Here is a 16,506-nt window from a genome sequence, read left to right as displayed (position 1 = left end):
TTGCATAATATTTTAAGAGAGATGCCAACCTTTTGAGATAGACTCTCCCATTTTACTTCATTAGGAATATTTGGGTACAAAAATATGTGATGTCTAAATTTAGTGTCTGACTTAAAGGTATGTAGTCTAGTAGAAAGGTTGATGGATTTAGAGTTAGAAGCCCTTTTTTCTCTAAATTCCATCTTTGCCAATTAATAACAATAGGACCTTAGGTGGATAAAAATCACTGTGACATCCAATTTTCTCATTAATAAAATGATGAAGGAAATATTTTTGCTATATACCAAAAAGAGTTGTTGTTATAAAATAAATTAAGACCAGAGATCACAGATCTACTACTATAAGGGACGACAGAGGCCCTGTAATCTAACTCCCTTATTTCACAGATGAGACAAATGGTGCACAAGGAAGTTAAGTGAATTGTCCACAGTCACACAGGTAGTAAGTAATATCAGAGGTAGGACTTGAATCCATGTCCTCTGACTCCAATCCAATTATTTTTCCACTTGAATCAGTTTGCAAACATTTTTTTCAATAGACTGTTCCTATACAGAGATCGTTTTTTACACATAGTTATTCTTAGTATGGAGTTTATGTGTAAAAGGCAGACCAGTCTTGGGTTACCTATCTCCAAGGACTTGAATGTGAGCCCGAGTCTCCATACTTCTTGTGTTTCCGAGATAGTGCTAGATAAGCAACCTCGCCCAGAACTCTATTGGTCAGGTATGTCAGGGTCTGTAAGGTTTTTTTAAAATATAATATTTTTTAAAAGGAAAACACAAAAATTGGTAGAATTCTTTGGGGTCAGGGATTGCACTGACCAGAGACAAAACTCACCAGGATACTAGTCTTTTCTGTATTCACTCCACATCCTTTCACTCTGGGGAAGGTGTCCATTCTAAGCAAATTACACCAGTTATATACTGGAAGGTGACACAGGGGATAAAGCACTGGGCTTGGAGTCAGGAAGACCTGAATTCAAATTGTGCTTCAGACACTTACTAGCCATATGACCCCGGGCTAGTTGTGTAAACCTGTTTGCCTCAGTTTCTTCATCCATAAAATTAGCTAGAAAAGGAAATGGCAAACTACTCCAGTATCTTTGTCAAGAAAACTCCAAATGAGCTTACAAAGAGTCAGACATGACTAAAACAACTGAAAAAGAACATGTGACCTATTATCATTATTTTATTTTATTTTATTTTAGTTTATTTTAGTTTAGTTTTTCTGTGGGGCAATGAGGGTTAAGTGACTCACCCAGGGTCACACAGCTAGTAAGTATCAAGGGTCTGAAGCCAGATTTGAACTCAGGTCCTTCTGAATCCAGGGCTGGTAGTTTTATCCATTGAACCACCTAGCTGCCCTATTATCATTATTATTAAATAAGTTTCACGCACATTCTAGCAGTCTAGTGAATCTCAACATCCTGCTTGGTCCAAAATGCTTATATTATTTTTAACATTATTATTAATAACATCATCATCATCATTACTTTCTCTCTCCTATTTGATATAAAATATTCATATGTATTAGATTCAATGACCTCTATATACATGGTGAAGATGACCGAATGTGTGACATTTAAGAAAGAATAGTTGTAGAATAGACTGTATTCCTACAATCTCTAGAAGTGCCAACCTCTAGCCCCTGTCAAGTGTGTCATTCCCTTGTCTTGAAGAACCTCTGTTGGAAGGACTCAACTCCAAGAAATAAGTGGAGCTAGTATCTCTGGATTTCAATCAACTAAGCCATAAAGGCAGAAAATTCAGTGATTGCCAGGGAGATACAAGAGTAAAGAATCCTGGGCCCCAGACTCCCAATAATTAGTATTCTTTCCCTGAGCAATGAATGAAACCATGTTAGATGATGAACTAGGTGGATATCATTTACTAGTAGAATGAATTCTCATTTAGTTCAAAGAGTAAACTTAAACCTAAAACAAAACAAAAAAATCTTCTCTTACCTTCCAAATCCCATGATTTGCTGCAAGCAAGTCTAGGCAAAATTTAAATGCTACATTTTTTCCAAGCTGCCCTGGGAAATATTTAAATCACAATGCTGCATTTAGAATTAGCAGAACATAGATAATCCATTTGTCCCTTGACAACTGTATACTTTATACCTGCATATGCTTTACCCAGACATTAAAAAATGTAGAAAATTTATTGTGAAAATGTGTAACACTTTCAAATGTAAAAAGAAAAGTATATACTCCCCAAACTTCAACTATCTCTTTAGTGACCTCTACACAAATATCTTCCACATATGTATCTAATGTCTCAGTCTCTTTCCTATGATTTGAAATTGTACCTTCAGCTACCTGCAGGGCATCACCAACTATCTAGCTCATCTCAAGCTCAAAATATTCCTGCTAAGTTTATCTTTCTCTTAAAACTTTTCTTCTTCGTTATTGTTTAATTTGTCAGTGTACTAATCTTCACCCAATCTCTTATGTTCAAAACCTTGTTGTTTTGATTTTTCCCTTTTACTTCTCATCATCAACTAGTTGCTAAACCCTGGGAATTATACTTCAGTAATATCTTTAGCATCCATCCCCTTTTTTCTATTTCTAATCTCAAGACATTCTGGACCATTGCAATGGTCTTCACAAGGTTTCCCCTGCACTCACTATCTCTGTAAAGTCTACTTGTGTAGTGCCTAACTGAGATTAATCAGGCATGACCTGTTTCAATGAACTTTTTAAGCTTTTTTGAAAACCACCACAGCCCTCCTTTAGTCATTTCAAGTGCCTCCTTTTTATTTCCATACTTTTAGAACTTATTGCCTTTAGGGATAGTCCCTTTACAATTCTGTAAAAATATTGTGCTCATTTTTCAAATTACATATTTAGGAGTAAGAAAAAGTCTGTCAAATGTACAAAGGACTCATTACAGAGATAGGCAGTTAATGGGCCTGATTCTTCAAAACACAAGGAAAATTAAGAAGTATGTGAAGGAAGGAGGAGAAAGCTAGAGATACATAGAGAAATTGGGAGATAAAGAGATAGAGAAATAGAATCTGAGATATAGAGGAGGGGATTGGTTTAAATCTCATATCCATTACTTTCTGGCTCTCCTACAGGGTACAAAACACTATTTAAAGTTTGCAGTGATAAAGTAATCTGACTTATCAAATGCTCTTACAATTTTTTTTTATTTGCTGCATGACTTGTTTTTGTTTGTTTGTTTGTTTGTGAGGCAATTGGGGTTAAGTGACTTGCCTAGGGTCACACAGCTAGTAAGTGTTAAGTGTCTGAGGCCGGATTTGAACTCAGGTCCTCCTGACTCCAGGCCCGGTACTCTATCCACTGCGCCACCTAGCTGCCCCTGCTGTATGACTTGTTATAGACAGAATTAGCTCATGAATTCCGTTATTGATTAGCATTTACTAAAGTTTACTATGTGCTAGGCATTGCTGTTCTTGTTCATTCTTAATTTTTGAAGAGGAGCAATGACATATGGTCTTGATTTGCATGTGAATTGGATTTAAGTGAGACAGAGTCGCACAAGGTCACCAACCTTGCTCTCTCTTCTAGAGTCACTGAAGTTCACTGGCAGAACAAAAGTCCAGATGACTAGTGATGGCCCAGGTGGCAGTGAATGACTTTGGAATCTTTAATCTCTGACAAAACTCTAAGAACTCCACAGCACCTAATTTAGCCACTTTCATAGCTGTTGGAACAAATTGTTTTCATCTGCCCATTCCACCCTGGAAAGTCTTCACATGTTTGGGATAGATATACCCCTCACTCACCAATGGGTTTCAGGCCTGTTGGTAACCCGCAACTGGTTTATCCTGTGTACTGATTTGGTTTTATCAGGGTGTGGCTCTTGTGTATGCAACAGCTTTTTGGAGCCCTGCATGAGAGTTGGATGATGGGTGGATACCAAAGGTAGAAAAGAAACTCTGAAAATGGCTCAGCAAGCCTTCACATCAGTGGTGCTAGTTGTCCTTGAGTACCTCATACACCTTAGATGTATGTAGTAGGGATACAAAGAATGAAAAACACACTTTTCTTGCCCTCACATTCTGGGGCAGCTAGGTGGTGCAGTGGATAAAGCACCCACCACCCCTGGATTCAGGAGGACCTGAGTTCAAATTTGGCCTCAGACACTTGGCTGAGGGCTGTGTGACCTTGGGCAAGTCACTTGACCCTCATTGCCTCACAAAACATTAAAAAAAAGAAGCTCACATTCTGATGGGGAAGAGAACATATAAACCACTATGTAGACATGTAGAATATATATATATATATATATATATATATATATATTTGTGTGTGTATCTGTCTGAATATGTATATATAATATACATATAAATTTGATATATACAAATAAAATTGATATATACAAATAAAATTGATATATACATATATACATATGTATATGTGTATATATATATCACTGTGTGGTAAAAAAATATGAAAGTTTTTTTTAACAGTCGGTTAGGATAACTGAAAGACGCCAGTTTTTTTTTAAGGACCACCCTTTTGGGGAGGAGACCAATGGCATGAGCTATGCACGCCAGTGCGCCTGCTGCGCATGTCAGACTGCCTGCTGAGCACTCGACTTCCCGGGTGGGAGCTGAAAAGGCAAGGAGAGAACAGAAGTGGAGCTTTTTCCTGCTCCGCTGGTCTCCTGGCTGCGATGCACAGACAGACGCGGACTGGAGTTTGACTCGGCCCGGCTCTCGGTTAACAGCACGCGCTTGACTCGGTCTCTCACCCCAAAAGTGGCCTTGGGTTTTGGTGAGTTTTATACAGAATATAGACTAAGCCTAGACTTAAGATGATTTGTATTGTATTTCTACTTTCCTATCCTTCTAATCAACATCACCTTGTGACTACCATACAATAAAGGCTCTATCTAGAAAACCAGAAGCTTCTTCCATTTACTAGTCTGGGAGATAAATGAAGGGAAAGGTTAAGTAGGGGAGATTTATGACCTAATATCCAATTTTAATCTCACAACTGCTATAATGAAAGAATGAAAGTAAAGAAATGGCATTTCTTAGGGTAGTTTGATATCCATCTATCTATGGAGAGAGAGAGAGAGAGACAGAGAGAGAGAGAAAGGGAGGAGAGAGAAATTTCATAGGGGAAATCCCTAGGAAGGGGTGAGAAAGACCTGCAGAATGTAAGAATTGAGACTTGAAGGATGCCAGGGCTGCTAATATTCAAAATCCGTGTGGGAAACAGACAGAGCAAATGGAAAGAGGAAAGGGATGGAGTGTTATGATCTAATAAAACAAGTGGATTGGGGAAGCTAAAAATAGAGTGAATGGAAGGAAGGAAAATATTTTAAAAAGATGAGAAAGTGGCTAGGTTGTGAAGAGCTTAAAAGGCCAATCAGAAAAACTCACATGTGATTATAGAGGTATGTTTCAATGAGTATGCATGTGAGGAATAGTGAGTAGCAGGGGAAAGGAGAGTGACATTGTCCAACCACTTCACTACACGTTGGCAACTGAGTGGAGCAGGTATTAGACTGGCACGTGACTTGAAGCAAAAAAAAAAAAAAAAAAAAAAGAAACCATCAGAAGGCTATATAGTAGCCAAAGCGATGATGGTGATGTCAATGGAGAGAAAAGGAGGTTGTGAAAGGTGAAACAAAGAATACTGATGATGAATTGTACCTTTGGGTCATGTGAAATTATGAAGCTTTGTAGGATTTCAAGTTTTTGAGTGTGGGTAACGAGGAGGATAATATTGCCCTTCACAATATCAGAAAAGTTGGGAAGAGAAAAGGGTAGAGAGGAGGAATGCCTTCAAACTTTTAAGCTGTAAAGAATAATTGTTATTTGAGATTTTTATGCCTCAGCTCGCACTGGCCTGGGGCTCTGCAAACCGCATGTTGTTCCACCCACCGGTTGTATCCGTTGCCAGGGTTCTGGCACCTCACGTCATCACCACTCGCTGAAGCCTACTTGGGTTTGGCAAAATTATAATGATTGGAAGCGTAGCGAGAGTAGTCATGTGACTGTCAGAACGGCCATCCCATTGGCTGGGACTGTGTGGGGTGTTTCTAGTTTTGGGGGAGGAGAATTGGGCATTCTAGGTGGAAGCTGGAAAGCGACAGGTGTTCTGCTATGTATTTTCAGCTGATTCCTGGGCAGTGGTATTTTTTCAGGTATCATAATTTCCCTTTCCCCATTTTATTTCCTTTCCCTTGATCCTACTGATCCTGTTTGTGTTGTTTTTTTTTTTTAAAGTTCGTTCTTGTTAAAATAAATCTTGTTCTGTTTTGAGGGAGGCTGCTGGTCTCCTTCCTTACCCCAAATATTGCGGCGAGCTGCTTAGCTAGCACTCCCCAATTAAAAATTGGTCCCCACAGAGCTTAGGGCTAAAAAATTAGAGAATATATGAAAGTATGGAAAAGGCATTTCTTAGGGCAGTGTGCTATGTAAAGGGTCTGTAGTTAATTTGGCTCAGAGCCCAAGAATTTAAAATTGCTACCTTGATCTCATGTAACCTGCCAGGGGGCTAAACTCCAAATTATACATGACAGCACAGTGTGGTAGAAAGATGCCTATACTTAGAGTCAGGTCAGAATTGGTATCAAATACTGGCCTTGAAATTTAGTAGATCTGTGACCAAGGGCATTCATTTCCTCCTCTTAAAAATAAAAAAAAATACCATCTATATCTGAATCTCTGCTTTTTATGCATACTTCTATCTACTTAAGAGAACCAATATGTGAAATGAAATATGTAAATCTTTGACCACTGCATCACAGATTTATTTCTGGAAGTGACATTAGAACCACTAAATCCTCAGTTTACAGAGAGGGCATCTGAGCCCTATAAATTCAGTGACTCAAACCCAGGGGCCTACACTCAAGTATATGAGGAAGGATTTGAACAACAGGTCTGACTAACTCCAGGTCCAGTGATTTGTCAACTAAGTGACATTGCTTCTCACCATATGTTCAAAAGATTTGTGACTTCCTCAGTGTTATAGGGTGGGAATTACTGTATTAATAGAGATTGACATTTGACTATCTATGCATTAGGACCTAAATCCTACATATTTGCAAGAGGAATAGAAATGTTTTGTAATTTGCCCATGGTCAAATAGTAGTAGAGTTAATACCAATATTTCAACCCAGGTTTCTCTCTACTCTCATCCTAATATACTATCACTGTGAGACACTACCTCTAAAGTACTATATACATGTGAGTTATTATTATGATGTAGATTCTAGGAAAGAATGAGCCAGAGCTAGCCCACTCAGGCAGACTGTATGTCTCCCTGGGGAGCACTCATTGTGGTAACTGGTGTGAGGTTAGTTAGACACACTTTGTGGCAGCTACTGTGCCCTAGGAGCAGGCAAATGGGCTAAAATAAATCTTTAGAAGGCTCTCCTCTCAGTGTTTATGTCACAGAGAGTTGGAAGATGGAGAATGTGTCCCTTGTTAGGAGGAGATATATTATTGCTATAAGAAGCACTAGCCTGAAGCTGAAGCCAGGGTGCTTGGTACCAAACTGGCATGTGGCCAGGGTCAAAGAAAGGGCTGAAGTTGGCAGCATGCATGACTGCTGATTTTCATGGTAGTGTAGCTGCTATATTGCATTCCCCATCCCCATGGCAATTTCAGAATAAAGGAAGAATTTGGCTTAGCCAAAAGCCATGGAAGCTGCTAGCTCTTCCTTTATATTAGGTGATGAGATGTTTTGGATAACAACATAAGTTTCTTGAAAGCCCCTTTCTCAGTGATTATACAGCAGGATTGTAGTTTCAGGCAATGGTTGAGAATACTAAAGATTCCAGAAGAAATATATCTTCTTATTAGGATTAAGCAGGGAAAAAAGAATTAGAATATGGTAAAGACTATTTCAAGATGCTGGTGACTGTGGTGGTAATGATGGTGATGATGAGGATGAAGACGAGGAGGTTTGTAATTAATAATAAGACGATAGTACACTAGCTACTCATATACCACAATACTTTCAAACTTAGATCCTTCTTTGTGCATTTCCTTCCATTAGATTGAGAGTGCTTTATCTCAGGAAGTTTGTATTTTTCTGAAAACAAAGCATTTGACAAAGTAAGAAAAACATGTTCTGTACTTGTTTACTTAAGCATATATTTTGGGTGTCAGAAGCAGTTTTCCCCCTCATTTCCTATGTGTGCATAACACTTATAGCCCAGAAAATTATTCAAGAATGGTAAAACTTAGTAAGGAATGCTCTTTAACTAGGGTGGTGGTAATTGCTATTTGGAGTCCATTGGTTTTATCCAATGTCTGATGCTTTCTCAAGTTTTCTGTGATTCTTCTCTAGAAAATTTCAAAAATCAGAACTGGAGAGACATATTTTGGTAATGAAGATCCCTTTAAACTGTATCCTGTTTTTACCACTGGTGCCCCCATTGTTCATTTAAATGCATAGTGACTGTGGTTTTGTGACGTGCATTTCCTGCAGAAAGATACTGCCGTTTTGTCAAGCAGAGAACATAACAGATTTTTAGTTCTAAATAAAACACATTTTATTCTTGGTTCTCTAGTTATTCTCTGCACAATCTCCAGAAAACAGGCAGTTTCTTTATGTCTCTGTGTTCTAAAATGTAAACAGAATAATAATGTTTGTCCATGAAAATAAAGCATATAAAATATAAAAGATAAATCCTGCATTGTTTTCATACCCTGGGAAGAAAGGAACTATATACATTGTATGAGCTGAGACTTAGATCTGGAAGGGACCTTAAAGAATATCAAATGAAACCTCCTCATTTTTTAAAGATGAAGAAACTGAGGCAAGGAGAGATTTTTTAAAAGTGTCTTTCTCACAGTCACATAGCAAGTAAGAGTATGAGGTGGCATGACAACCTAGGTCTTTATGGGCCAAACTATTAATATTTCAACTACATAAAACTATAACATCTCTTCTGCCTAACATAATGTTTCATTGTGGTGTTGAGCTTTTGATAGGTTCCTGGAGTCTACGTCACTACAGCAAACACACTGGGAGCCCTTACTAAGCTATGGGGACAAGGAGAATCTTTTGAATGTTGACCTATACTAGATACCATGTTGTTGAGGTATTAGTTTGGCATATCTACATTCAGAAAAGCTCACTATTAGGTTTGTTGCTGAGATGTTGAGCTTTTTAGCCACAGGAGTTCTCAAAGTCTGGCTCATAAATTCCAAAAGGATTATGATCTGGATTAGTAGGCAAAGTGTGTATGGTGATGAAATTACAAGTCCTTGAAATACTGAAGTTTAATACCTCTGAACTAGTGATTTCTTTCTTTCTTTTTTTTTTGTGAAGCAATTGGGGTTTGGTTCTTGGTGTTAGCACATCAGTAAAGGCAGTGCAGTAGAACTGAGGAGATGAGCAAGAGTAGATCTGGCAAGAGGTGTTCATCCTGGGGAGATGGCTTCTATTTTTGCATGCAGTTATGTTTGTGATAATGTGCAAAGTATTTCATTTAGAAATAGTAATATCATAATCACAAGTGTGATTCTTTGGTCTAGTCCCAGTATATTACTATAAGCAGAGAATGATACAGTAAAGCCAGTAAAAGAACCATTGGGTGGGATATTTGTGGAATAAATCAACATGACTTCAGAGGTCTGGGGTGTCTGGGAGCATTTCCCCCTGTGTAGTTGTTCTTTTGTTTGACAAATAATATTCCTCTCAGGAAAACAACAACATCATGATCATCAACATCATCAACAACAAGAAACAGCACAGAATGTTCCATTTGTCATTTCTCATTGTGTATATATGCTTCATTTCATCATTTTCCTGGAGTTTTAGACACATAGTAAGGAATGACCTAGTGCCTTCATGGAAGCTGCTTACCTGCTTCCTCTAAGTGAATCACAACATAAATTTATTTATAGAATAATAGTTTTAGAGTTGGAAGGGTTTTGGTGGTTGTAAAATCCCACCTCATTTTGACAAATAAGCAAACTGAGACATATGACAATTAAATGACTTGCCTAGGAACTCATGGGTAACAATTGTTTGCATCAGGATTTGAACTCAGTTCACCCAGGTGATGCAGTGAACATATCATTGGGCTTGGAATCAGAAAGACTCATCCTCATTAATTCAAATTTGGCCTCAGGTACTTACTATGTGACCCTGGGCAAGCCACTTAACCCTGTTTACCCCAGTTTCTTCATTTGTAAAATAAACTGAAGAAGGAAATGGTAAACCACTCCAGTATCTTTGCCAAGAAAACCCAAAACTGGGTTAAGAAGAGTTAGACATGACTGAAAATGATTGGATAGGAAAAACAACTTCCTATCTACAAGACTAGTAGATGGATTATGGGAGTGGCAATAGAAAGAACCATTCTACATGATTTCCATGAGGTAAGAAGTTAAAAATCTTCATCAAATAAAATTGATTGTAATCTATCATACTGTCTGTTGGCCTTTCATAAAAAGCAGAAAGCATCCTCATTTTAAAGCATTTGCAAAGCTGGAGAAATAGATCCATTTATAGACCCAAGAGGAAGATAGGAGACTGCCATCTTGCATAGTTTCTTACCATCTACTTAAAATTGACTATTGCCTGTATCCAGCCCTTATCAAATATTTATAAATCATGAAATCAAGAGGAAGGTACTTTTGTCCAACCTTTAAGAAGGGCCACAGCTGATGGGGAGACTATGTTTTAAAGGCTTCTAAGAATATTCTTCCTTATCCCTTATTTAAATCAGGTGATTGCTTTCATGTTTCTCATGTTTATGGCAAGCGTAATGGTAGGTATGGAAGCAGTTACAATGAAAGAGAAGACAAAAATCCATGCTCTCAAGGATCTTACGATAGCACAGAACCACCACCACCAGCAACAACCTCTAACTTAACCCAATAAAACAAAATGCAAGAATGATAATTTATATTTAAACATGAATTTGAAAGTGAACATTACAAATAAAAAAAGGAAGGCATATTTAGACATCAGTTGTCAGAAAAAGTTTTGAGGATTTTAGTGGACTACAACCTTTGTATGAACTAAAAGTGTTATGTTGCAACAAAAAGAAAAAAGAAAAAAAGAATGGAATCAGGGGATGCATGAACAGAAGAATAACTTCTAGGCATAAAGGGGTGATGATCTCTCTGTACTTTTCTCTGGTCAGTTCAGTTCTGGAATAAGTATCATTCTAAATGCCATAATTGAAGAAGGACCTTTTAAACTGCAATATGTAGAGAAAACAAACCAGTTTGGCAAAAGCTCTTTAGTCCATGTCATATGTAACTATTAATTGAATGATTTTAGGATTGTAGGATCAGAATTTTATAAGTAGAAGGGAACTCAAAAGTCATCTGATCCAACCCCCTAATTTACGGTTGAGGAAACAGAATTCGGAATGGTATGAGAAAGGCAGATTTCAGTTGATTTTATTCTCTCTAGAGAGTGGAAGGTACAAAAAGTCACATTTAGACTTAAAATGATGGGGGAAATATCTAACAAATAGTGTTATCCAAAAATATAATGGCTGTTCCAGGAGGTCATGAGTTTCCTCTTACTGGAGAGCTTTATGTAGAAGCTGAGAATTGGTCAAATATGTTATATATAAAAAAAGAAAGATACATTTTAGGAATGGAATAGGGCAGGTAACTGTGGAGATTCCTTTCAACTATAAATATTTGTGACTATGAGAATGTTGAAGATAGATTCAGGAGTTAGTGGTAAAACAGACAGAGTGAAGTGGCTGGATTTTTATTTTTTGGTGAGGCAAACTTTAATATTTTATTTTCCCCCACTTGACTGTAAAAATTATTTTTAACATTAATTTTTAAAAAATGAGTTACAGATTCTCTCCATCTCTCCTCTTCCCTCACTGAGAAGTGAAGCAATTTGATATAGGTTATACATGTGCAGTCATAGAAAATATATTTTGATTTTTGTCATGTTGTGAAAGAAAAAAAGAAAAATAATGAAAAAGTATGCTTTGATCTACATTCAGGCTCCATAACTCCATTAGTTCTTTCTCTAGAGATGGATAGCATTTTTTCAAAAGTCCTTCAGAATTATCTTGGATTTCTGTATTTCTAAGAATAGCTAATACAGTCATACTTGATCATAGTACAGTATTGCTTTTATAGTACATAATGTTCTCCTAGTTCTGCTAATTTCAAGTTGCATCAGTTCATGTAAGCCTCTCCAGGTTTTTCTGAAAGCATCCTGCTCATCATTTCTTATAGCACAATATTATTCCATTGCAACAATATAGAGCAATTTGTTCATTTATTGCCCAATTGAAGGATACCCTCCCTCAATTTCTAATTCTTTGTCACCACTAGAAGAATAGCTATAAATATTTTTGTACCTATAGGACCTTTTCCTTTTTGTTTTTTTTTTTGCCTCTTTGGGATACAGACCTAGTAATGGTATTGCTTGGTCAATGGGTATGCATGGTTTTATAATCCTTTGTGCATAGTTCCAGATTGCTCTAAAGAATGATTGAATCATTTACTAGCTGTGTGATTCTGGTCAAGTCATTTAATCCCAATTGCCTCACCAAAAAAAAAAAAAAAAAAAAAAGAATGATTGAATCAGGGGCAGCTACTGACACAGTGGATAAAGTACCAGCCCTGGATTCAGGAGGACCTGAGTTCAAATCCGGACTCAATTATTTGAAACTTACTAGCTGTGTGACCCTGGGCAAGTCACTTCATGTTCATTGCCCTGAAAAGACAAAACAAAACAAAAAACAAAAAACAAAAAAGAATGATTGAATCAGTATACCACATCACCAACAGTGCATTAATGTCTCAATTTTTCCACATCCTCTCCAATATAATATTCCAATGTGGATTTTCACTTATAGTTATTTTTTTCAATTTTGTCATTATTGTTCAGTACTTTCAGTCATGCCCAATTCTTCTTGACCCCATTTGGGTTTTTCTTGGCAAGGATACTGGAGTGATTTGCCATTTCCTTCTCCAGCTCACTTTATACATTATGAAACTGAGACAACAGGGTTAAGTGACTTACTCAGAGTCACACAGCTAGTATCTAAGGCAGGTATAAACTCAGGTGTTCCTAACTCTGGTCCCATTTACTGTACCACCTACCTGGTCCTCAACCTAGCTGCTTTTTAAATGTTGGTTATTAAAGATTTACAGCAGATAAGGACTAAAAAGGACATCTAGATGAACCCCCTATTTTTTTCAAATGAGGAAACATACATAGGGTTATTAAAGGGCTTGTTCAGTGTCATTCAGATATTAAACAGAACAGCTGTAATGGGAACTGATTCCTGCTAATTCTAAAAATAGTGCTTTTTTCCATGAAAAAAGCAATTAAGTAATTGATTGATTGATTGATTGAATCATTCATTTTTCTATCCATCTATCTATCTATTTGGTTGGTTATTTAGTTATTGAGATATTTTTTATTCATGAATCCATCCATCCTTCCGTTTGTTTGCTTGTTTGTTTATTGGGCTGTTTATTTTTGTATTTGTATTAAGCTCTCCATACTCTTTTTCTTGTATGTTTTGGCTTGTTTTCAGTTCTGTCATCCTAAAACAGTTTAGCTAATATTTTTCTATTGGAAATTAAATTGAATGGCCAAAAAAAGAAGGAAAAAAAATTCTTTCCAGTTACAGGCCCATGAGTTCAAATTCTGCCTCTCAAATATACTGCCTGTATGACCATGAACTTCATATAAACTTTCAGTGTCCTTCAGCAACCCATTCAGATTACAAATTACATATCAGGTGCTGATTGGCATCCATAGAGGAAATTCGCATAGAAGAATTTTCTCATACCAATAAAATCAGAAAAAAAATAATAATAGTTGCAATCTACAGAATGGCATTTAGTTCAATAACAACACTTCAACTAACTCATAAAGGAACATTACTGAAAAATATCCATATATCATACATATTCACACCAATGTAAATACATATATGCATTACATAACGTGTGTATTTATATAGCAATAGCAGATTTTACGTAATGATGAATGGTATTGTCTGAACTTGAATTCTCTGTCCCTCAGTGATATACAAAAATACATATATATATATACACACATACATATATACATATATACATATAGGTATGCATGTGCTGCTTGTATCACAAAAGACTAGAGAGCATAAACCAATAATATTTTCATGACCTACTCTTTTAATCACCTGCTAAAGAATTATGGAAACATAAAAATGAACCTTATACAATCAAAGATTTAGAGTTAGATGGGACCCTAGTTTTAATATCATCCAAGCAGCTTATTTGACAAATTAGGGAACTGTGGTCCAAAAAGACTAAGTGACTTACCAATGTCATACCCTGTAGCAAACTATAAAAATTGGATTTAAACTTACATCTACTAACCAGATCTGGTGCTTCTTATCCCTACCATATCATGTTGCTGTTTCATAGATGACAAGCTCAATTTCAAGGTTAGTCATGAAGAGGCCCAGAAGCTATTGCCCCCTGGCCCTATCCTTAGTAATGATATGGAGGTAATGGTGAACAGTGACAGCAATTCATCTTTCAGGTTCATATCAGAAATGAACTTCCAAGGGAGAGAAAAAAGAAATAAAAGAATTACTGTGAATGATTGGGAAGTTTTCAAAATACTAGGTAATAAGAATGTCACAAAAGAGGAACAGTTACAAAGGACTCCCAGGAGCTTGCCTTTAAGAGCAAAGTTGCATAAATTCTTGGTAGACCTCAACCCTTTAATTGACTGATGTTCATTAAGCATATTCCAGGTGTTTTTCTCTGGAATCTCCCTTTGAGCGTGGTACTTCCCTTTCCGGGAGCCAAAATCAGGTGGTGTGTAGGATGCAGATTCCTTTCATCTAAGTAATATTTAGTGTTGGTGGTTTGGACTTCCATTTAAGAACAACCATCTGCTAAAAAATTGGCTTTGGGGGCCAGAAGCCATAACTCAGAAGGTGACAAACGACTTTGGCTGGATCAGACCCATAAAGCATGGGCTAGAGTAATAATTTTAAATCAATTTACATTGTGACTGAAGTTTCCATTTAGTGTGGGCAAGCAGGTCCTTGATCTATGGCTAGTCTGACCACAGAAGTAATGCCCCTGTCTGAAAACTTGCTCACAGACCAATTTTAGGTAGGGAATATGGGCAGTGGTAAATCACAGGGCATGTGTGATAAAGAGTGAGGGATGACTGTTCAATTAACAAATCAATAAGTCACTTCCCATACAAATAAATGACCATCAATAAGAGCAGAGGGGTTATTTAGCTTCTTCACTTTCTCATGGAAGTAGAATCTATGATACCTGGAGGCAGAGAAAACACAAAGGGGAAGGAAGGGCTTAATATTCATACCAAGGCAGAAGTGTGTGACAGGTATATCTGTAAGATGGAACATGGTTCTGTCCACCCAGATGTCTGCCTTTGGCTGTTTGATGCTGAGGTCTGTTCTTGCTTATTCAACCTCATCGTTTCAAAGCTGCTGAATTTAAAACCAAACCCTGTCTCTGCAGAAGGGAAATGATCATTTTCTCTCCTTAATGCCTGTTATTTAACCATTCTGGTAAAAAAAAAAAAAGCGTGAAAGTCTGGCTGACTCACAGCACACTCCTTCCAATCAAAGTGATATTAGCATCATTTAAGTGGAAGGACATTGAGGGAGAGCTTTATATACTTTTTCAATGGAGTTAGCACAAGTCTGAGCAACCACACTAGTCAACACAGCTTGCTTACAACTGGATTTTTAGCTAATTCTGAGATGGTTTGGGGGTGTCCAGAGAGGTGCTGTTCAAAGCAGCATCCAATAAAAGATAATCTGAACTTCTTTTCTATGGTATTTGCTATGCAGCATGGGCCAGGCTATAATCAGAATGAACACTTTATAATTCCCAGTAACTCACAAATTCACTAGGCTACATGTTGGTAGAATTCACAATAGGACTTTATCATGAGCAGCATGGTTTAGCATAGTGTATATGGCAACTGCTCCTACATTTTGAGGTTTTCTTTATTCACATTTAGTTCTTTGGAAATTTTCAGTGTTTAGGGGTTTTTCTTTTTCCTTTTTTGTTTTCACTGTTAGGAGAATATACTTTGATTTATTTAAAGGAAAATGATCTCATAACATCACAGATGGCTAATAGAAAACAATTTACAAAAAGATTGCTTCCCCAACACAGTGGCTTCCCAGATGACAACTCTGTTCCATCCACATTGGTGCAAGGGGCTTGGAATAGAATACCATTGTTGTTTATTCAAGAGAGCCAGATGAAAATGTGTTCCTGAAAGTCAAACCTCAAACTCACTTTTTTTTGGTCCTTTTCTCTCCTCAACTACTACAGATAAAGAGATAGGTCTTTGCAGTTGATGGCTCCTCTAAGAACAAAGAAACATTTATATTGCCCAAACATAGAAAATTGGAATCCATCAGGCATCTGAGTATCTGGAACAGGAGGCCCATCTGCAACCTTCACATGCCCAGAGGGTACTCAGTGCACAAACTGTGAGTGACTTCACAGGAAGAGACTTTACTCCTGCTCTTTGAGAAGTCATATATCAAATACCTATGTGAAAATGGTTGAAAC

At 37.1% G+C, this 16,506-nt stretch overlaps 1 pseudogene; it reads left to right on the top strand.

Annotated features, from left to right (window-relative positions):
- The first annotated feature begins 584 nt into the window (after nucleotides 1-584).
- Nucleotides 585-16,506, top strand: part of LOC122732146 — a 45,545-nt pseudogene continuing 29,623 nt past the window's right edge.

This window comes from Dromiciops gliroides, chromosome 6, assembly GCF_019393635.1.
Source record: "Dromiciops gliroides isolate mDroGli1 chromosome 6, mDroGli1.pri, whole genome shotgun sequence".
NCBI classification, from domain to species: domain Eukaryota; kingdom Metazoa; phylum Chordata; class Mammalia; order Microbiotheria; family Microbiotheriidae; genus Dromiciops; species Dromiciops gliroides.
This window is presented reverse-complemented; position numbering and strand designations above follow the sequence as displayed.